We start from the raw sequence: 25,386 nt of genomic DNA, 5'->3' as shown, positions 1-25,386 counted from the left end.
AATTGTATTATCTCTTATAGTTTCCGAGATATGGACTATCGACATCTTACAATATTGGCTCTGCTTCTACTTGGGCCAAAATTGTAAAATGGTCTTATGAATTAACGATTTCGTTCCAATTCACATTCCAAGTAATATTCGGCATGCTAGTTACGTTGCCGATTGTCAAATTGTATTATCTCTTATAGTTTCCGAGATATGGACTATCGACATCTTACAATATTGGCTCTGCTTCTCCTTGGGCCAAAATTGTAAAATGGTCTTCTGAATTAGCGATTTCGTTCCAATTCACATTCCAAATAATATTCGTCATGCTAATTACGTTGCCGAATGCCAAATTGCATTTTCTCTTATAGTTTCCGAGATATGGACTATCGACATCTTACAATATTGGCTCTGCTTCTACTTGGGCCAAAATTGTAAAATGTCGTAGAACTTGATATTTTTTAATTTGTCTTTTTACGACTTAAGCATTTGATTTTAGAGATATTAGCATAGCAAATATGCAATAGGGATAATAACTGTTCATATGGTTTTTAACGTTTTACAAATGGCTTGTATATAACGAGACAAAATTGTTTCTAAAAATGTATAATCATATTTCGCTTAGCACTACAAACAACAATATTAATAAGTGCGATAAATAACAAGTACTTGAAACAGTACCGTTAAAAAGACAACCAGGTTACGATAAAATATAATACACCATATTCCATTATAACAGTTTCTGTAGTACACATCAAGGTATTAAAAACCCAATATCAAAGGTTACAATGAAATCTGGTAAACAAGCTTAACTTGTTGAAATTGAAACAATTTATATTTAATTAATTGATTTTAGCGATCGTTCTGTGAGTTTTGTAAGTAGATGCTCTGTCTAGCTAGAAAACGATTGGATGGAACTGTAAACATGTCAAGCAATGACAAAATGAGAATCCAAGAAAAAATATAACTGTACAACAGTATGACAGAATTCACCTCTATTGAGATTAATACAGTTGCAGTAAAGTAACTACTCACCTGATCTAACAACACGTGATCCCATTTCGACCTCCAAAAAAAAATAATTGTGAGAGAAAGGGTCCAAACTCTGAAAGAAGAAAATTATGTCGCTATTAAATCTTATCTATTTGTTAATCGGCTTAGCGAAAATATTGCCCCCCTTTTTAAAGAAAACGGGGGGACCCAGTATGCATTACAAATAAATATATTCCAATAAAACGAAAAACGCCTAAATCAAGCAACCAGGAATTGCCGTCATATCGGTGAAACAAAATTCATAATCAAACCGTATAATCTAACAATAAAACGTATCAGGATCGACCCACGCTGGAGATAAAGTTTTTTTTAAGTTTTATAAAAAAAAATAAAGGATAGAGTTCTTTAATCCTTAAATTTTATTTTGAAACGATATTGAAACGGAAATTGAGTAGTTCAAATATTACTAATCGAAGTCATTTAGTTCAAAGCAGTGTTATTTAAGATTTTGTGTTACTTTCGTATATACCTGTATTGTTGGAATTATTAAGGAGTTATGGCAAGTTTGGATAAAACACGACTAATAATTGTATGGTCATGAAAAGTTCATTTTTGCCGAGAAAACAAATTGATGTACCTGTTTTATCGTAAGGTATATATATGGCTGCGAAAGAAACCCCCGTCATATGTGAAAATTGAATCTCAACATAGATTATCTAAATTCGAAGATAACAAGAATCGTATATTTCCTTTGCTTATCCGGTATTTTGTTTGCTGAAGAAACAAAAGAAAAATTGTTGTTGCTTAAGGACTGTTGTTAATTGATATGGTTCTGGAGTACTAAGTCTATCATTATATCAGGGGCAATTCTAAATATTGTTAAGATATTTCTGTAAACTTTAGTGGTAGTAACTTCTGATTAATTTCAGGTTTCATTAGTAAATTTCTTTCATTTATTAACAAAGCACTAACCGTATTACAAGTAATAAATACGTTACTTTGTGCATCAAATGTTAAAATGGATATTGCTCAGAATATTAACAGTTATAAAATAGTCTAATAGAATTCTAATTTCTCATTTGTTGGAAAGTTGTTAGGTCTCACGTGGGTATATTCCACAGACAAAAGTAGTAAATAAATGATGAACTATAGAAGTCAATCTAAAGATGAGCTATCTGTAAGATACATAGAACAAATAGAAGAAATTATGAATTATCGACAGTACATTTTAAAATATTTTAAAGCATTGATAAATATTAAGGTGTTTAGGGATTAATGCAATAAGATATGTCTCTATATGACATTTTATTATTTGAACCTTTTATTAGTTATTTTTATTATTTATTTTATAAACATAACTTCTGGAAAATGGTAGCTAATTTAATTATTGTAAATACATACCTTTAACATACATCTTTGAACTGTAAAAGATAAGATATCTAATTGTGTTCGTTTCAATATACACGCTAAAGTCAAATATCAATTTATAAATTACTTTATTCATATATTATCTGCTTTAATATACAAATATGTACTACTTCATTTTTATTAGTTAAAGAAATTATTAGTTTAAGTTTGGTGTATTTATTGTTTTTGTAATATATATTTTAGTTGAGGAATATGGATAAAGATATAGACCATATGAATTCATAAATCAAGTAATGAAAATATGCAGGAGTTAAAATGAAACTCGCTATATATTTTGCGTAGACAGGATACATAGAACAAATAGAAGAAATTATGAATTATCGACCGTACATTTTTAAATATTTTAAAGCATTGATACATATTAAGGTGTTTAGGGATTAATACAATAAGATATGTCTCTATATGACATTTTATTATTTGAACCTTGTATTAGTTATTTTTATTATTTATTTTATAAACCTAAGTTTTGAAAAATAGTAGTTAATTTAATTATTGTAAATACATACCTTTAACATACATCTCTGAAATGTAAAAGATAAGATACCTAATTGTGTTCGTTTTAATATACACGCTAAAGTCAAATCTCAATTTATAAATTACTTTATTCATATATTATCTGCTTTAATATACAAATATGTACTACTTCATTTATTATTCCATACTTATATAACATAAAAATAAACAAAGATCTTATACACTTATATTTGATGATCTAGTTGTTACAGTTCTGAAAATAAACTTACTTGATATCTGATTATAATGTTTACTGAGGTAGTAATTTACACTAACTAATATTTTGTTGATTATTTAGAGATAATGGGAATTAGATTTAATTAAATGTAATTTAAAAAATTTTAGTGAGTGTTATTATTTTAATGTAATTTAATTTTAATATCAAATACATTGCTGATATTATATTGTAAATACTGTGAAAACAAGTTTTAGTAACACAGCAATTTCAAATTAGTCATTTTATTCTAGTATAAGAGAAATATGATTAATTTAATACATTGTCGTCGAATTTCGACCACAGGGCAATCACTAGTAATACTTATTGATAGTATATTTTGGGTTGCAGTTCGGTTGCACTTTCAATTCAACAAGTCGCCACTTCTTTCCGTAAACTGAGAAGAACAAAAAAACATAACAAATTTAGGTCAGGGGTTTATTTTTAACAAATGACAAAAAACGAAGAAGAGCATATAAATTGATATGTAGGGCAAAAAATGTCTTTCCATTATCTAGACCGGCGATTTTACAGGCAAGGTGTTATATATAAACTTTTCTAAGTCATTTTATTCTAGTTTAAGAGAAACATGATTAATTTAATACATTGTCGTCGAATTTCGACCACAGGGTAATCACTAGTAATACTTATTGATAGTATAATTTGGTTGCACTTTCAATTCAACAAGTCGCTACTTCTTTCCGTAAACTAAGAAGAACAAAAAAAACATATCAAATTTAGGTCAGGGGTTTATTTTTAACAAATGACAAAAAACGAAGAAGAGCGTATAAATTGATATGTAGGGCAAAAAAGGTTTTTCCATTATCTAAACCGGCGATTTTACAGGCAAGGTGTTATATATAAACTTTTCTAAGTCATTTTATTCTAGTTTAAGAGAAACATGATTAATTTAATATATTGTAATCGAATTTCGACCACAGGGCAATCACTAGTAATACTTATTGATTGATTATATTTTGGGTTGCAGTTCGGTTGCACTTTCAATTCAACAAGTCACCACTTCTTTCCGTAAACTAAGAAGAACAAAAAAACATAACAAATTTAGGTCTGCGGTTTATTTTTAACAAATGACAAACAACGAAGAAGAGCGTATAAATTGATATGTAGGGCAAAAAATGTCTTTCCATTATCTAGACCGGCGATTTTACAGGCAAGGTGTTATATATAAACTTTTCTAAGTCATTTTATTCTAGTTTAAGAGAAACATGATTAATTTAATACATTGTCGTCGAATTTCGACCACAGGGTAATCACTAGTAATACTTATTGATAGTATAATTTGGTTGCACTTTCAATTCAACAAGTCGCTACTTCTTTCCGTAAACTAAGAAGAACAAAAAAAACATATCAAATTTAGGTCAGGGGTTTATTTTTAACAAATGACAAAAATCGAAGAAGAGCGTATAAATTGATATGTAGGGCAAAAAAGGTTTTTCCATTATCTAAACCGGCGATTTTACAGGCAAGGTGTTATATATAAACTTTTCTAAGTCATTTTATTCTAGTTTAAGAGAAACATGATTAATATAATATATTGTAATCGAATTTCGACCACAGGGCAATCACTAGTAATACTTATTGATTGATTATATTTTGGGTTGCAGTTCGGTTGCACTTTCAATTCAAGAAGTCGCCACTTCTTTCCGTAAACTAAGAAGAACAAAAAAACATAACAAATTTAGGTCATGGGTTTATTTTTAACAAATGACAAAAAACGAAGAAGAGCGTTTAAATTGATACGTAGGGCAAAAAAGGTTTTTCCATTATCTAGACCGGCGATTTTACAGGCAAGGTGTTATATATAAACTTTTCTAAGTCAATTTATTCTAGTTTAAGAGAAACATGATTAATTTAATACATTGTCGTCGAATTTCGACCACAGGGCAATCACTAGTAATACTTATTGATTGAGTATATTTTGGTTTACAGTTCGGTTGCACTTTCAATTCAACAAGTCGCCACTTCTTTCCGTAAACTAAGAAGAACAAAAAAACATAACAAATTTAGGTCATGGGTTTATTTTTAACAAATGACAAAAAACGAAGAAGAGCGTTTAAATTGATACGTAGGGCAAAAAAGGTTTTTCCATTATCTAGACCGGCGATTTTACAGGCAAGGTGTTATATATAAACTTTTCTAAGTCATTTTATTCTAGTTTAAGAGAAACATGATTAATTTAATACATTGTCGTCGAATTGCGACCACAGGGCAATCACTAGTAATACTTATTGATAGTATATTTTGGTTTGCAGTTCGGTTGCACTTTCAAATCAACAAGTCGCCACTTCTTTCCGTAAACTAAGAAGAACAAAAAAACATAACAAATTTAGGTCATGGGTTTATTTTTAACAAATGACAAAAAACGAAGAAGAGCGTATAAATTGATACGTAAGGCAAAAAAGGTTTTTCCATTATCTAGACCGGCGATTTTACAGGCAAGGCGTTATATATAAACTTTTCTAATTTAACATCTTTGTTGTTTCGCGGCAGTCACGTTCGGCCCTTTTTACGGAAGTTTAAGGAAAATAGAGCAGGAGGAAAATTAAAAATGACTAGTTTTAATTAGTAAAAAGACGGACGGGGCAGATTAGGGAGCTGCCGCATTAAGACATTCGGCTCACGGCCGACGAATAACTTAAAACTCCTAGAATTTAGTCGTTCCATTTGTTGATTCTCGTCTTCCTTAAGCGCGACGACGAGCCCCACGAATTATTTAGCATTCGCGTTGCCCGGTAGAGTTTTATTCAGGAATAAGTAACCCGTCGAATCTTGTCTCCGTAGTTCTTTCGGCGAGAAGTGTTTACTCGTGTTGCCCATTAATAATTCGTCTTAGTCGGGATTCTGTTGCTTTGGTAAATTATATTGGAAGTCGTCTATTAATTATCCATTTATGTTACGTCCTGTGGGTGTCGGGAGCTACGATCACCATCCCAACAAAGTGTCGTTGGCCTGGCCAACCTGGCTACCGGCGAATGATTATTCAATAAAGAAAGTCCACTAAGATGAAAAGTTCTTAGTCAACGTCAACAATCAACAATCACCTCCAAACACGACCTTAACATGGGAACAATTATTATGTGGTGTGATGTGGTTCTGGAGACATATTATATCATTATATACCACAGACAATTCTAAATATTGTTAAGATATTTCTGTAAACTTTAGTGGTATTAACTTCTGATTAATTTCAGGTTTCATTAGTAAATTTCTTTCATTTCTTAACAAAACACTAACCGAATATTACAAGTAATAAATACGTTAGTTTGTGCATCAAATGTTAAAATGGATATTGCTCAGAATATTAACAGTTATAAAATAGTCTAATAGAATTCTAATTTCTCATTTGTTAGAAAGTTGTTAGGTCTCACGTGGATATATTCCACAGACAAACTAAAAAGTAGTAGATAAATGATGAACTATAGAAGTCAATCTAAAGATGAGCTATCTGCAAGGGCGAGATTGAAGAGTTAAATAAATAAGCAAAGAAGTATGCAGTTTTATTTAAAAATTTAGTTAAAGAAATTATTAGTTTAAGTTTGGTGTATTTATTGTTTTTGTAATATATATTTTAGTTGACGAATATGGATAAAGATATAGATATAGAATACATAAATCAAGTAATGAAAATATGCAGGAGTTAAAATGAAACTCGCTATATATTTTGCATAGACGGGATACATAGAACAAATAGAAGAAATTATGAATTATCGACAGTACATTTTTAAATATTTTAAAGCATTGATAAATATTAAGGTGTTTAGGGATTAATGCAATAAGATATGTCTCTATATGACATTTTATTATTTGAGCCTTGTATTAGTTATTTTTATTATTTATTTTATAAACCTAAGTTTTGGAAAATAGTAGTTAATTTAATTATTGTAAATACATTCCTTTAACATACATCTCTGAAGTGTAAAAGATAAGATACCTAATTGTGTTCGTTTTAATATACACTCTAAAGTCAAATATCAATTTATAAATTACTTTACTCATATATTATCTGTTTTAATATACAAACATGTACTATCTCATTTATTATTCCATGTTCATAACATAAACATAAACAAAGATCTTATATACTTATATTTGATGATCTAGTTGTTACAGTTCTGAAAATAAACTTACTTATGATATCTGATTATAATGTTTAGTGAGGGAGTAATTTACACTAACTAATATTTTGTTGATTATTTAGAGATAATGGGAAGTAGATTTAATGAAATGCAATTTAAAAAATGTTAGTAAGTGTTGGTCCCTGAGATAGTTTGCATATATTTTAAGGACATTTATTATTTTAATGTAATTTAATTTTAATATCAAATACATTCCTGATATTATATTGTAAATACTGTAAAAACAAGTTTTAGTAACACAGCAATTTCAAATTAGTCATTTTATTCTAGTATAAGAGAAACATGATCAATTTAATACATTGTCGTCGAATTTCGACCACAGGGCAATCACTAGTAATACTTATTAATTGAGTATATTTTGGTTTGCAGTTCGGTTGCACTTTCAATTCAACAAGTCGCCACTTCTTTCCATAAACTGAGAAGAACAAAAAAACATAACAATTTAGGTCAGGGGTTTATTTATTTATATTTTAACAAATGACAAAAAATGAAGAATAGCGTATAAATTGATATGTAGGGCAAAAAAGGTTTTTCCATTATCTAGACCGGCGATTTTACAGGCAAGGTGTTATATATAAACTTTTCTAAGTCACTTTATTCTAGTTTAAGAGAAACATGACTAATTTAATACGTTGTCGTTGAATATCGACCACAGGGCAATCACTAGTAATACTCATTGATTGTATATTTTGGTTTGCAGTTCGGTTGCACTTTCAATTCAACAAGTCGCCACTTCTTTCCGTAAACTGAGAAGAACAAAAAAAACATAACAAATTTAGGTCATGGGTTTATTTTTAACAAATGACAAAAAACGAAGAAGAGCGTATAAATTGATACGTAGGGCAAAAAAGGTTTTTCCATTATCTAGACCGACGATTTTACAGGCAAGGCGTTATATATAAACTTTTCTAAGTCATTTTATTCTAGTTTAAGAGAAACATGATTAATTTAATACATTGTCGTCGAATTTCGACCACAGGGCAATCACTAGTAATACTTATTGATAGTATATTTTGGGTTGCAGTTCGATTGCACTTTCAATTCAACAAGTCGCCACTTCTTTCCGTAATCCAAGAAGAACAAAAAAACATAACAAATTTAGGTCAGGGGTTTATTTTTAACAAATGACAAAAAACGAAGAAGAGCGTATAAATTGATATGTAGGGCAAAAAAGGTTTTTCCATTATCTAGACCGGCGATTTTACAGGCAAGGTGTTATATATAAACTTTTCTAAGTCATTTTAATCTAGTATAAGAGAAACATGATTAATTTAATACATTGTCATCGAATTTCGACCACAGGGCAATCATTAGTAATACTTATTGATTGAGTATATTTTGGTTTGCAGTTCGGTTGCATTTTCAATTCAACAAGTCGCCACTTCTTTCCGTAAACTGAGAAGAACAAAAAAAACATAACAAATTTAGGTCTGCGGTTTATTTTTAACAAATGACAAAAAACGAAGAAGAGCGTATAAATTGATATGTAGGGCAAAAAAGGTTTTTCCATTATCTAGACCGGCGATTTTACAGGCAAGGCGTTATATATAAACTTTTCTAATTTAACATCTTTGTTGTTTCGCGGCAGTCACGTTCGCCCCTTTTTACGGAAGTTTAAGGAAAATAGAGCAGGAGGAAAATTAAAAATGACTAGTTTTAATTAGTAAAAAGACGAACGGGGCAGATTAGGGAGCTGCCGCATTAAGACATTCGGCTCACGGCCGACGAATAACTTAAAACTCCTAGAATTTAGTCGTTCCATTTGTTGATTCTCATCTTCCTTAAGCGCGACGACGAGCCCCACGAATTATTCAGCATTCGCGTTGCCCGGTAGAGTTTTATTCAGGAATAAGTAACCCGTCGAATTTAGTCTCCGTAGTTCTTTCGGCGAGAAGTGTTTACTCGTGTTGCCCATTAATAATTCGTCTTAGCCGGGATTCTGTTGCTTTGGTAAATTATATTGGAAGTCGTCTATTAATTATCCATTTATGTTACGTCCTGTGGGTGTCGGGAGCTCCGACCGCCATCCCAACAAAGTGTCGTTACCCCAATATACCTGGCTACCGGCGAATGATTATTCAATAAAGGCCCAGTAAGAAAGTCCACTAAGACGAAAAGCTCTTAATCAACGTCAACAATCAACAATCAACTCCAAACACGACCTTAACATGGGAACAATTATTAAGATTTTAGGGTAAATGATCGAATTTTAGGCTCGGTGAATGGAGGTAAAACGAAATGACACAGTGGTGTTTACATTATGTGACCGTTATTTATTGGCTATATAAAAAAATGTGAAAAATACAAATAATAAAAAGGACGGCAGCGGTGTTACCTGGAGACGAGGCTTGGACAGTCGATGGTGACACGTCTAAACCAAACGAGGGTTGAGCACTGAATGAATCGAAATACTCTTCAATAACATCCCAGATAAACGTCTCGGGGTTGCCGCCAGCTATTCGTTGTCGGGTTCTAGTTGGCGCTGCTGGCACCTCGCCCGTGTTCAACATCTGGGATTATATTTCTGGGTATTTTGTAGACCGTTATTCCACGATGTAAAATTCGACATGCCTCAAGGTCGCTACAAGATCATAACCCTCTTCGAAATGGAAAATTGAACGACAAGAACGATCTACGAAGCACTACACTTCCAAATCGCACCACTCAATTGTGACGTTATACGGAAGGACGGAAGGATAAAAGCCCTTCGAGATATGAAAAGGGATGCCCTGGAGCTACGCGCAATGATACAACAAATACAGGCCCGCAACGATGAGCTCACGCGAGCAAATTAATTATAAAAGAGCAAACCAGGAAAATTGAAAAGCAAAAATCAACACAGGACAAAATCGACAAAGAAACACAAAACTTCCTGGAGGCACCACAGAAGAGGAAAAGGATGGTAAACTCGTGTAGTGAGGATGACATGGAAAAATAACAAACTGCCAAAACTACAAACACACCAACATAGGCCAATTCAAAACCACAAAAGAAGGAAGGGAGAATCCCGCCGATAGTACTCCGGGACAAAACCAAATGTATGGAACAGTACAATTAAATTCATCAGCACGGGGACAAGACCCGGGGCAGTGGTATTCTACCCCAAAACCTCTAACGACTACAGACCTGCAACCAAGATCCTAGGGAGAGGAAATGTCCTTTCCACTCCTTCGTATCCTTACAAGAGAGGCAACTCAAGGGCGTCATCAAAGGACTACTGAAATCGATAACAGACGACCGAACTAGAGAACCACTCCAAGAAAAGGGATTCCATCCATCCCTCGTAAGGAGATGGCAGACAAAATCCGGAATCGCTATATCAATCGCACAGGCCATAGTACCCAGAGACGCGCACTGCTGGATCAGAGAATAACAGTTGAATTCCAAAGAGGCACCAGGCACACAGCACAATGTTTCAACTGCCACCTGTAAGGACACTCCTCATGAACCGACGAGCCCCACCACATAAAAGGCGCCAATAACCACGAGTCCAGATCCTGTAAAAGGACAGAAAAAAGTGTTCTAACTATGAAAAGGAGCGCCCTGCCAACCTTATAGAAAGCGAAAACGACCACCGCCACTGAGTCAGGGACCAAAAATCTCAACACATCCCCGAACCAGTTCCTCGGGCATTCGCCTTGGCAAATCAAGCATGAAAAAGACTAGCCAGCTTGCCAACCCCACCAGCACCGAGAAGAGACCGAGGAAATCCGGAGAGATTTTGCTGCTCTCGCCAACAAAATATCCTGCCTCATCGGTTAGTTTAGTACCGAGCAAAGCAATAATTAAAAAACCCACGACCAATTTCCAAGTCAAAATCCGGCCTCTCATGTAAGAATTTCCAACAAGCCGGTTGCCACGGCGGCGACGGTGAAACCCGGTGTTACCGCCGGCTTTTTACCTCAGGTAGACTGTTCCATCGGAATCCCCCAGGTATGTTAGCCCTACATTATAGCCATTTGACCACAAAAGGTGTATGGCCTTTTTTCTTATTCCAGAATGACCAGCTAGAACCAAATGGTCTTTTGTTGATGTCGCTTCGGATTCCGGATAGTGATAGTGTTTTGCGGGCGACAGAGATCCTGGGTTGCGACTGGGATTGTCGTAGGGATTTTATGAAGGTTTTGTCGTGTTCTAAGGCACCTAGGGAGAACCTTACACTAAGCATGTTCGTCAAACTCTTCACGAACGAACTATGCGGCATTGAGTAACGTGCGGACTTTTTTGAATTAGGACGCTTGGAGTCGTTCAAGTTGTCTCTCAGAGACGTACCTGTATCACACCTGTGCTCCGTAGAGGCAGACTGGACGGACTAGCATTTTATACCGAGTCGCGTTCTGGGGGATTGAGTTTATGGCCTCCCTTAAATCAATTTTTATAGTCACTTTCGAATTAGAGATAATTTTGGTATACAACGTTCATCTCCAATTCACTTCATGGTCCCAATCAGCTAGTTCGCTATCGACACCAGTTTATAACCACCATCAACAGCTCTGTATTGTCTTTTCTACAAAATATGGTACCTTTTTGTATTTCGCCGTTCTTACGACCTCTTTTTTACAACACTTAGCAATCTTTCAAAAATGCGAAACTTTCCACTGATCTGTACACGACTATAAATATACGTATATGGCTCCCGCGTCCCAAAACGGTTTCTCGGTCTTCGAGTACCATGAATGAATCCTCTTTTCTAGTGTATAAGTGTACTCTTAACTTTAGCTTAAGTATATTAGTTTTATTTTAATTTGGGCTTGCGTGTTTGTTAACGAAGTTAGAATGAAGCAGTGACAAGACAGCACTATCGCACACTGAATAATATTCATAGTATTTTGTCTACCCTTGCAGAAAGCAATCTGAAAAATAGAAGATAACATTGTAGAGGCCAGAAGAGTTGCAGTCGATCATCCTACGATATCTACAGAAGTTGTTGAGAAGTAGACAATCACTGAGATCACAATACTCAGATGAAATTAAGGATATTTGGGCCTAATTTGTAGCTAAGCTGTATTATATGACGTAACTATAACAATACACAATTGTTTGATATACTTTATAGTAAAGTTCCAATATTTCTACCATTTAATTATAAATTCTGCTATGTTTTCATAATTTTTTTTCCTGACCTAAAACCAGGCGGTTGAATACATATTGCACACCTGATCGTGAAGACCTGCCCTGGAGTGACAAGCTAAGCCGTGTTATGTGGAACTGCCTCTGGGCTAATATACTAAACCGAAACCACTTCACAGTTGACCTCTGTGGGTCTCTACTGCTACTGCATTAAATTTGGGTATACAGCACCCATTAACCGGGCACTAACCGTTATTGGGCACAAGGACTCAGCGAAATAACAGATGTGAACAGTGAAACGAACTATAGATTTACGAACTTGAGTTAAGACGCGACTGGGTGTGTCGTATGGGGGCAAAAGTTATAACTGCAGTGACGGATGAAGTCGTTTCAGCCTAGAAAAAAGGGAGGTTAGCGCTGACGTAGTGCTAAGATCCCAGCATGTCCACCAGCTCGCGAACAAGCGCGTTTTCAGACAAACTTAAGCTGAGTTGTTTATGGAATAATTGAGATATGAAGTATTTGATTTCTGAAGTGTCACTTTCTATGTTAATTTGATTATTTCTGACAAGCCATGGAGCCTTTAAGATTCTCTGAGGAGCTTATTCTGGAAAACTTCAAGGCAAGACAGGCAGAAAAAAGGGCAGATCAGATTAGATAGAAGGTTAGTTATCCCCGAACTTTTCTGCATTGCTTTCTGGATTTGGAAATGCCAACCGAACCGTCGGTCGAAGTGGAGACCTAAGTACGTGAAGTTATCCAGTCATGGAATGTTTTCATTAAAACAATGATTGCGATCATTGATAAAACTACCCCTCATTTGCTATTTATGAAACTTTTTTAGCATACCACTTCCCCGCCGTTCGTATTTTCAATATAGCACCAAAGCGACTCAGTACGCGCATTCTGCTGCAACTAGGCAAACTTCGAACGAGACAAACTTTTTAATATAAAAATGACGCGAAACTTTCTTATTAGCACGAAGGACGACCGCCCGAGGTCGAGCTCCGTTCTTACGCGACATACCAACGATGACCAATATGATTTTTGAGAGCAAACTATCGAAATTTTCAACACCGAACTTTTCTCATTGATGATAATCGTCCCGCTTTTTTCGCCATTACCGCGAGCTGACGCAACACGTGCTTCGAAAAGTTTGGCCACCGATCGGTGACGGGGGGGACGGTGGGTCAGCTTCTGCTGTTAATATTTGTTTCCGCAGAAGATCGCCGCCTGGCGAACAATAATAAACGAAAACCGTCGTTTAATAGCAAAAGTTCTTTAGTTCTTCCGTTTTTACCCCTCGGTTATTACACGGTCCGGGAAAACTATTAAGCGGGATCTTAACGTCGCTAAGGATATGGAGAAACGAGATCGGGAGGGAGAATCGAAATATTCGGAAAAATAATCTTTTATATCTTTGTTTCTGATAGAAATTGGTTCACGATATAAAATATATTAACACGGTATTATATTACGTACTTACCTTCACTTAATTCTTGTAATGCTCCTGTTACAACTTTGCAACATTTTTATATCCATTCAATCGATGGCTTAACTTGGAAGAAACAAATAGTCTATTGAAAATAGCGGTGAACTCACGTCATCAAGATGTCTAATGTATTACCTGCCACAATTTGTAAATTCGTTTTAGAATCAGACAATATTTTCCTTCTCATTTTATTATAATTAAAATGAGACACAACGCTGTCTGATAACATCGAACATGTAACTAAATCAGCCTGCTGGTTAAAAGTTTTATCAATTTTATTTATAGTGGGAATATTAGCTACCAAATTTATAACCCATCATTTTCGACAATATCAATTCAGAATTCAAATTTAACAAGAGAGGAGAAAATTAATTCTTATTGTGTAGGAAGTAATCAAATCATTAATGAAGTTCGTCCATCAAAAATACTAGCAAAAATTGTAGTAACTGATAATAATTAGACATTTATTTTAAACTAGCGACCCGCCCCGGCTTCGCACGGGTGCAATGCTGATACTAAATTAAATACACTACAGAAAAAATATGAACGTTGTATATAAAAACATAGCGGCCCGCTCCGACTTTGCACGGGCATAAAATATATATGCCTATGTCACTCAATGAAAACATGATTAAAATCGATCCAGTATTTTTGGTTCATTCATTACTGCCCTTGGCCTGCACGCATTAAATTTGGAGAATTTGGAAACAATTCCTCTTCCCCTATACTTACTATGAATATTTCCTGCTATCTTTGGAATATCTAAATTCATACAATTTTTATTACATTACACATTTTAAACGCAAATTTTAAATTTGTAATATCTCCGAAAATATTTGTTTAATTTACATGCTGTAAGGAACCATATTGTTCTATATTAATTGCACACTGTATTTAAGGTACTTAATTCGATAAGGATTAATGCCGTATTGCTTAAAATAGCTTCGTAAATAAGCCATTTTCTCACGTAAAAAGTAAATAATAAAAATGGTTAATGTGGGTTATCCCTAAAAGATAAACATATACCATCGCGGACTTTTTTGTAGACCTTTTTATGGTGTACAATACTGTAGTACATTAATTTGATCTAACTCGTAGGGTTAGGCAGCGTTTTTGCTAATTGCTAAATAAGCCTAAAAAAATAGGTTAATTTACGACATCACGTTAGAAACCTCTAAAATTAGCAATGTTGCCTTAGTATATTATGCATGTATTATACATATAAACCTTCCTCTTGAATCACTCTATCTATTGAAAAAAACCGCATCAAAATCCGTTGCGTAGTTTTAAAGATTTAAGCGCACATAGGGATATAGGGACAGAAAAGGCGACTTTGTTTTATACTATGTAGTGACATACTATATTTTAGTAATGATTTAAACTATATTTTATAGGTAAGATGTAGCTAGAATTTGTTGAGAATGAAAGTCGAATAATGTGAAATTCGGAGAATCAGAACAAAATAAATTAGACAACATTTTGCTAAGATGTCAGAACAGTGTACGGTGATACTATGAAATAATTAAATTTGCTAACAAAAGTAGACCTGGATCAAATAAACAAAATATAAAACAAATAAAGTAAATAAATTGTTGTTTTGTAAAAATAATGATGTATTGACTGAGATTTATTTCCCCTTAAAAGTACTATCATCCATTCATTTTAGGCTAATAAACATACAGTATATTAATCGAAATCTCGAGATAGTCAATTCAATAATGGGGTTTATGGATCAAGAATAGTAGCGACCATAATTGGTTATATTTGGATATATTTAGAATTTCACTGCTTTCATATATAGTGGTGGCGTTTTCGTTTGGTTCTAACTATATTGGCTCGGTTTGATCTAAACGATTTTGTTCTTTTGTATATTAATGTTAATTAATTAATAATATGTATATCAATTTAAATATGGTGTTTTTATAAAAATAGAAAGGCATATAGAAATTATTTTTATTATTTCATTTTATTCAATAATTTTTTTAAACAAAATGAGTTATTTAAAATAATTTTCAACGTTTATTTCCCTCTTTATATATAGTTTCAACATTGAATCAAATTTTATTAATGTTGTGTATAATTATTTATAAAACTAATTTATATATATATATATAAAAAATTAAGCCCGTAAGCGTATGTGCTAAATCCGGAAATATTTGTTGAGTAGTGTATCCTATTTTAAGGCTTTGCTTCTTTTGATAAATTTGAAATCGCTGCTTATTATTCCTCTGTTTGAAAATGTTGAAGCCAGACAGAGCAGATTTCGTCTCTAATCAGTTACTTTACGATATAATACTTCACGAACGAGAGAATGGGGTCAATAAGCATTTCTACTGTTAAGTATTAATTTTCTGCGGTTTTTATTAAATATTTTTGTAACGTGGTGCAGCTGTACAGAATATTAGCATCGGCACGATCACTGAAGTATCTCAAAAAAAACCGTCTTCATATGAAGCGAGTGACAAATCAATATCAGCTGGATGTTAGCTCTATCACAGATATATATGAAATGTATAAAAACAGTGAGTAGTTTTTTCAACATAGACATAATTTAATACAATTATTTCAGAGGAAACTGTTAGTCGGAAAAGTAGAGCTCTAATGGAACTTCCAGATATTGCTTTTAAATAAATACAAATTTTAAAAGAATATAATAAAGTTAAGGAATACTTAACTAAATAATTATTTCAATTTAGTGTATTCAGATGAGAGAAATATTTGAGAAAGCCACCAATACACCACTCAACTGTCACTCATGGCAAGACGATAATAAAAACAGTGTTTAGACAACAAAAGTTGATGGAAATAGGTAAACGTTGGAATATGAATTGATTAAGTTTTATTAGTCATAACATTTAATAAAAATTCATTGCAGATATGTTGTTCTTCATGCTGGAAACAGGAATGGTTAATAACACCTTCGGTTTGGATGAACTCGACCAGACACATTGAAAAAGAAATTGACAAATGATGGAATCGTGAACAAATATTACAGTGGAAATTAACAACTTGAATGAAACTTTCTGAGATGGGATTGTTATTCAATGGTGACAATTTCCAAGATAGGGTGATGAGAGGAGTGGAAATAACTAAAGGTGAGTTTCTAATTAATATATGATAACTGCAGGAAATCTTTTTGTAGAGTGTGTGAGATTTATGCGCACAGATATGTGTGTAATTGTTCAGATTATACATGAGCCTTTGGTTAAAATTTGGGAGGAGAGAAATAATAGTAACTGTTTTGCAGATATAACAAATGCATTAGAGTGAATGCAGATATTAAATCTAGTTTTATCAAGAAAGATGCATACAGTTAGAAGAAGAATAAACTAAGGAGAAATATAGTGATATCAAAATTACTTAAAAGGAAACACTGCGCCGAAGGAAACAACAACTAAGCGTAAAATGTAAATATGCTCTCTACTGAAAGTACTTGGATATACAACTGTTAATAAAATGGATTAGGCCTTTAGAGGAATACCACTCTAACTCTATAACTCCCTAACCTACAAACTATTACAACTGTATAATTAATTGTAGTATTAAGTCCTTCGATATATATATATATATATATATATATATATATATATATATATATATATATATATATATATATATATATATATATTAAATGTACTATAATGTTAAAATAAATTATATTTCATAACAATATTTTAATTATTTTATTATGTATTTATTATTTCATTATTATATTTAACAAATTAGATTTGTTTTGTTCCTAATTTAATTTTGTGCATATATCACAAAATTATATTATAATTTTTGTATTGTTTAGGCTCGGCACCGACATCAAATTGATGAATTGGTAGTAGTTAAAATAATATTGTAAGTAGACAAATAGGTTTACATAGTTTAGATAGTTTTATTAGTATAGATATTATATTAAAATATAAAATTATTATAGTAGAGAGGTTAAATAAGGTTTATGTTTTTTTTATTTAGTCATTACAACGATTATTATGTACATATTACATATCAAAATGTTTTTTTTTGTGTTAAAAATCTAAGTTTGATTATTTTTTAATTTTTAGTGAGTTCTTTATTTATTTTTCGAAGTCGGTTCAATTTTTTTGCCAAAAACGTACGTTTTGTTTTTGTTTTGTGTTTTTTATTTTTCTCTTTTTAGTGTTAGATATTTACTCAATAAATTACGCAGTTATTTTATTTAATATTACAAAAGGTAGGCCAAATATGAGGAAAAATAGGAATAAAGTAACAATGATTGAAATTAAGGAGCGCTTCTGGCCCCCGGGTCCGCTATCTAGCCTAGGTGATTTGAGAAATGTTCTAACTAAACAGCAACAAAAAGTTACTGTTGCCGCCGGGAATCGAACTCGCGACGTCCGTTTGGAAGCTAAACGCCTTAACCATTACACCATAGAAGCAGTTGTGTAGAATGTTTCTACGACATCATAGTTTGTGCTGAATAAGCAAATTGAATGGCTTCTGCACTGAACGACTTCCGATTTTCCGTCACATCAGCTCAGCAATAACATTATATAGAAATATCTGATTATTTTAGATAAAAACTATGTGAAAACTTTGTACGTATCTTTGAAATGTGAGCGTTTTCCTCGATTTCCCCCCTTCCCCCAACAGATCCGGATTTAGTTCCAATGGGGACACCTCGGAAGTGCACTCTTTCGAATAAAAAATTAATTTTGAATATCGGCCGATAATTGACGGAGAAATCGGCAAATATACATTAAAAAAATATACAGCCAAACAAAGAACCTCCTCCTTTTTCGAAGTCGGTTGGCTGATGCAGTAACACTGCTACGTTTTCACGTCATATTTGATGACGCGGTATTACTGTTATATTGAACGGGCTATATATTCTTTAATGATTGCGGCTGATCAACACTGTAACACTTATTTAATTTCGAATAATAGTTATTCGACTAAACTGTGCGTTATCTCTAATTTGATTTTACTGAATCGGTAGGATATGTTTGCCACAAAATAAAAATGTGCCTTTCATTAGAGATACCAGGATCGTATATAGTTATATTTAATGCTCTGAAGCTTTTACAGTTCTGAAAATAATCTTACTTATGATACCTTGTTATGAGGTTCAGTGATGTACACTTATTAATAATTTGTTGATTAATTTAACTTAATAGAATCGGATTTAATTAAATGCCATTGAAAAAATTCAGTTAGTGTTAGATCTTAAGATAGTTTGCATATATCTTAATATGGCTTAATATACAGAGATTTATTACTTTGACATTTCTGATCTTATATTTAAAATACTGCGAAAACAAGTTTTAGTAACATGCCCTTTTTAATTATTTCCTTTAGTTTACTCTTATGAGAAAAACATAATTAACTCAACAAGTTCTGGTCGAATTTCGATCACAGCGCGAACCCTAGTATAAGATAAAAGGGTACACAGTAATCAGCATCAAAATATAAACGAAAACTATCAAAAATAGTTCAATATCTTCGTCCGGCAGTGTATATATGGTCAATTCGATATTATTTATGATCTCATTACGGCCGCCGTTATGAATAATAAAAAAACAGGGAACACCTGGACGCGCAACAAAGGAATCAAGCTGATCCGACCACCGAAAAGGAAAATAAATAAATCTGAATATCGAAAAACGCATCTGGGACGGCCGATCTCCAGCTTAACATCCCACGGAAGCAATATAGGGCGATAAATCTAAACTACACCCGGAAAAGCGACGGGACGCTGCGGGGTCAAGAAAAAAAATACGGAGCGACAGGCCGGCCGCACGGTTTTCTTCCTCTTTTCCACCAGTCGTCCGAATATCCCTGCGATGTCGAAAATATATCGATATATCGATATATATTAAGTAAAACCAAGTTAGAGATAAGGTACAGTTTAGTCGAATAGAGGTTATTCAAGATTAATTAAGTGTTGCAGTGTTAATCAGCTGCAATCAATTAGAAATATATAGTCTGTACAATAAAGCAATGTTCCATTCAGTGTTCGTTCCAAATTCAATAAATATTAACAATATTTATTGAAAATAATCGTTCCGTTATCACCACTCAACGGACATTGCGTCAAAAATATCCTGATCCTAACTACAGTTTATCGTTTACACGCAAATATTCGACAGAGCGGTACGATAAGCAGACAGGCCCCGTTCTGGAAGACAACGGACGTCTCGTAACACTGAAAATGTGGCTCTCGTGCACGCTAGTGTTGCAGAATCCCAGAAAATCAATTCGGAGACGTGGTTCTCAGTTACACATTTCTGCACGCAGTTAAAGGCGAATTTCGAAAACTGATTTGAAAATGTTCCCGCACAAAATTCAATTAGTCCAAAAATTGCTATCGAGGGATCCTGATCAACACGTCATTGAATTGTGATTCAGTGGCCACGTCAAAAAACAGAACAGTCGGTTTTTGGGGAACACAGAATCCTCAATTAATTCATGAAACATCATTGCATCCACTAAAAACAACTGTACGGTATGGTATTCATGCTGGAATCATCATTGGTCTCTATTTTTTTTTTAAATGATTAAGATGTTGCAGTTACTGTTACTACTGAACGGTACCAAGACATGATTCGACATTTTCTTGTACCTGAAATGAAGAAGCAAGAACTAGAAGACACGTGGTTTTAGCAAGATAGGGCAAGATGGAATGACGTTTTTCCACGAAGACTAATTTCGCGATGTGGTGATTTAGCATGGCCAGCCAAATGTCCGGGTTTAGCAGCACCAGACTTTTTCTTATGGAATTTTTTAAAATCAAAAGTTTATATGAATACGCCCCCAACGATTCAACATCTTAAAGACAATATTCGTCACAAAATTGAAGAAGTTCAGCCTCAGATGTTGCAGGATGTCATGAAAAAATACATTAAAAAAGCCAAAAGTTGCATAGCGAATGGCTGTCACCATTTAGCCGATATACTTTTTCAATCATAACAAAAATAAAATAAAGACCGAATAAACTTCTGATGAAAACCAAACTTATTTTTTCTTGGTTTCGCCGAAAAGAAACTGTCCTGAAACGGCGACCTCATATAGTGTACATGACTTGTTTCGTACAAATCTTGTAGAATCCAGACAGCCTCGATTAATTATACCAAATTCTTAAATTCTCTTTAAATTATGCAAAATTTACCAAAATTTGTAAAATCATTCCAAAAATGGGTATCATGAAAATTGCCATATCGAAGATACTGGCAGACGAATGTACAGACGATATAATATAATTTTACAATAACTATAAACTGTCCAGGCGGAACCACGTTCATCCCTGTGGCCAATTCGGTAGGAGGGAGGTGTTATGTGATACGGCTCAGACCATCCGGCCATCTGTTTTTTCAACTGCCTCCATGGTGAGACGGGTTGGTCTGTGTTTACCTTTAATGTCTCTTTATATCGCATCGTTAACGTGGGCTCCGAACCACGGTCCTCGCCGTTAAGCCTACCGGCTGGCGAGAGACCAACTTTAGAAATAATCCCAGAAAACATCCGTTCTTATCCAGTCTGGTTACTGGCGTGATTGGGATCATTTTCCTTGTCGAATTTTGCACTCTTGCCTAGGACAATTACAAATACTAAACAATCACAAACATGAAATTTACGACCATGCCCCCGCGGGATTCGAGCCCGCGATTATCGCAACAACAGGATGACCGTCTGTCGCCTTTACCACTGGGCGGCTTATTTATTTTTTAAACCCTTTCACATATTACAAATTACCTACATCTCTATCTCACTTATGACACGGTTAAAAAAAAACATTGGTAAACACACGTTGAAATGAAATAGAAATGAATATGTCATTGTTACTTTCCACATATTAAAATACGATGAAACATATTTGGGATTATTATTCCATTCTTTCTTCACACTGCCACTTGGCAATTTAAAACTGTTTAAAATCAACATGTATACAGCAGTGAGAATCAATTATCTCCGCCCTTTCGTCTCTCAAAATTAGTACGGGAAGAAATTCGGTTCATCTCGGTTTGTTATCACGAATAGACCAACAGTCGAAGCGTGTATTTAACTGAAATACTAATTATTATTTCTGGTGGCTAGTCTTTTGTAAAATATCGATATTTTTCTCGGCGGCCGACATCCCTAGAACATCGGTCTCCGCGCGGCCGAATCTATTATTCAGCGAATCGATATAACGTGAGAAGACGAAGGAGGCACGTCCATATTTCGACGTTATCGGTTCACGGGGATCGAGGTCAGCGCCGCAACATCCCCACCGGTATAAATCCGGGTTGTCGCCGTCGGTTTCGCCTTATGGTAATTAAAAGGGAAAAACCGAAAGCGAACCGGGCCGTGTGCCGTCGAGAACGCGCGGGTATGATGGGGAGAATAATGTTTGTATCCGATGGAGATGTCAAGCGTAACCTGCCCTTTAGTACGGCATCGGAACAGGTGTAAACATCAAACTTCCACAAGTCGGTTTCGTTAATATGTTACTATATGTATATTCCTGTTCACTACGATCTTGAATAATATCTCGCTGTTTATTTTTCTTTTTGTAGAAATTAGTTTAGACCGATAGTAATTATTTGTTCACTGTTATAATTAAACTAAATTATAGAAAGCAAATTACAGCTATAGTCTATTCAAAATAACAGTAAAATCACGCCATCAAAATGTTTAATGTGTTACCTGTCGCAATCTGTAAATTCGTTTTATCATCAGACAATATTTTTGTACTTAAAATAACTACAGGTAATAAACCGGCAGAGGTTATTTTAAGCATTCTCATCAGAAAATGAGTGAAACACGAGCTCCTACCCTTGTTATCAGCAAACAACTTCGAAACAACCTCCATTAAAATCGATGCCCAAGAACGTCCCTTCGTGATTACATCCCTGTATAGAAAATCTTCTGCATTCAACTACACAGTAATCCGATCACTCCTCGAAGGAAAATTTCCAAAAATAATATGGGAAACTCCTCAGGTCACGCCATCGTAGCTCTAAGTTCAGATCTGGGCTACGGTCTTGCCCTGCCAAATGAAACCACCCATTACCCCAGTACAGCTTCTCAAGACGCAGCAAGAGTCCTCGATTTCTTTAATCTTCAAGACGTAAATCGCCCTTCCGAAGTTCGAGTCCTTGACTAACTAGACTCTGATCATCGTTCTTCTCAAATTCGGAAACTGCGCCACCACTCAAGTCCAACTCACAAGATTCAGGAAAAAGACTCACTGAAAGAACTACCTAACTCTTCTCCGATCCAATTCCAAAAGCCGTACTCAAGCTAGCTCGTAATACTCAGTCTGCTCACGAATCTGACACAGTCAAAATTTCATCACAACCCCAACCGTGGAGAAAAAATCTTCCTGCTCCTTTTAAACGTGAAATTCGCATAAAAATGGTCTATGAAGATTACTCGATTGCTCGATTCACTCTTGATGCTGAAGACAAAAGGAATGCAACAGAGCATGCAAGGGGGTAAGGGAGACCGTCTCGACCTGGCAAGCGATGAAATGGAACTCATTTTTTTCTTTCTTTCTGGCGCGTCTCCAAATACTTCGTGGGGAAGACGCACAATATCATCCCCCCTGAAGTCAGCGGTTACAGCAAAGTTCGCAGTCACTGACCAAGAAAAAGTTGAGATCCTCGTAGAGACCTTCGAGGCCCAGATAAAAAGCCTCCCTCCCACAGAAAATACTAAACCTAAAGACAACGACACTGTCATCAATGAATCCATCTCCATCAAAAGACCAGTAACCCCAGCCTTTCTTCTCAACCATTTCGTATCTCCAAAGTCTCTACAGATTATGATCGGCAAATTTTAAACCAAAAAGTAATTTCCATCTGACTACAGACCCATCAACCGTCTCAGTGCCATTTCGAAGCTTGCCGAGAAGGTAATACTATACACTCTCAACTCTTTCACAAAAGAAAACAACATCATTCCAGCTGAACAATTCGGCTTTCGCGCTCACCACTCATCCGTCCATCAGGCTATTCGTCAGGTGGCACACATCCGTCACGCTCTGGATCCACGTAAAAAGCTTGGAGTAGTCCTTCTGGACCTAACCAAAAACATCGACAAGGTCTGGCTGGACGGTTTGATCGCAAAATATGTGCGGTTAGGCCTCCCAGAAGCCCTAACCGCCCTCATCAAGTCCTACCTATCGGACAAATCTTTCAAGGTCAAGAACAGGAAAACAAATCAATGCTGGCGTACCTCAAGGTTCGCCGCTGGCCCCAACTTTATTTAACCTCCTTATTTCAGATCTGCCAAGAAAAGAGCATATAGACGTCCCACTTTACGCTGACGACAATGGTTTCTTCACGGCCGCCAAGTTCGAAGTTACAATTCATAAAGGTTTACAGAAGCAGCTCAATCATGCGTTCAAGTGATTGAAGTTTCGGAGGATGCAAGACAACCCTCTGAAAACCCAGGCCATCATTTTCCATAAGTAGCGTTAGGCACTGCACGTCTCGCAACTTAAGATCGACATCGCAAAAATTCGATGACTGGATAACGTCAGGTACCTAGGTCGCCACTTCAATCGACGGTTCAGTTGGCATTCCCAAATCCAGAAAGCAACCTAGAAAGGTTCGGGGGAATAGCAAATCTGTTATCTTCTGCTTCAAATGTTAAAAGATATTAATTCGGTCCGTACTATTCTACGGATCTAATGTCTATTCAAGTTTGTTACACCCAACCACATAAAACGTCTTCAAATTTTCCAAAATAAGCTCCTCATGAGAATCTTAAATGCTCCATGGGTTGTCAGAAATAATCAAATCCATAGGGAAACTGACACTCCAGAAATCAAGCATTTCATATGTCAATCATTCCACAAACAACTCAGATCAAGTTCATCTGGAAATGCGCTTGTTCGCGAGCTGGTCGACATGTTGGGAGCTTAGCACCGCGTCACCGCTAAACTCCCCCCTTTTCCAGGCTGAAACGACCTCATCCGTCGCTGTAGTCATAACTTTTGTCCCCATACGATAGTATCCAGTCGCGTGTTGACTCAAGTTCGCGAATCAATAGAATCGCCGGGTCCTCGTGCCCAATAACTGCTGCCCGATCAGCGGGTGCCATAACCACAAATTTAATGCAGTAGCAGTAGCGATCCTCAAAGGCCAACCGTGAGGTGATTTCGGTTTAGTGTATTGGTAAGCCCAGAAGCAGTCCTACATAACCCGGCCCAACTTGTATATTTTAATTCAACATGTATCCTATCTGAAGACATTATTCGATGAAACCTTCAATAGGGAACGAACCGAAGATCACAATAATGTCATTCTTCAGCATTATAACACTTGACGATCTAGCGAAACGGGTGAAAACATAATTGAAAACAGAAAAATGTGAAATGCTACCGCATGCGCCGTATTCCCCAGATTTTTCTCCTTCCGATTACCACTTGTTCCAATATATGAGTCACAATTAGTGTTGGGAACTATCGACTAAAATCGACTATCGATTGTTTAGTAATTTTTAATTAGTAATTTCAGTCGTTATTTTTGGTTCGACTGATTTTACTACTTCTTACCAGTGACTGTTTTCAGTCGCTATTT

At 34.9% G+C, this 25,386-nt stretch overlaps 1 long non-coding RNA gene across 1 annotated transcript in view; it reads right to left on the bottom strand.

Annotated features, from left to right (window-relative positions):
• LOC143203536 (uncharacterized) overlaps positions 1-25,386 on the bottom strand; it is a 105,952-nt gene that overhangs the window by 60,987 nt on the left and 19,579 nt on the right. The window contains exon 2 of the long non-coding RNA XR_013007361.1: positions 1,021-1,090. This is a non-coding gene — a long non-coding RNA (uncharacterized LOC143203536). The remainder of the gene's footprint in view (positions 1-1,020; positions 1,091-25,386) is intronic.

The sequence above is a fragment of the Rhynchophorus ferrugineus genome, unplaced genomic scaffold (genome assembly GCF_030347505.1).
Source record: "Rhynchophorus ferrugineus isolate W39M unplaced genomic scaffold, kcgeb_rfMv2 rfM10, whole genome shotgun sequence".
In the NCBI taxonomy this organism is placed as follows: domain Eukaryota; kingdom Metazoa; phylum Arthropoda; class Insecta; order Coleoptera; family Curculionidae; genus Rhynchophorus; species Rhynchophorus ferrugineus.
This window is presented reverse-complemented; position numbering and strand designations above follow the sequence as displayed.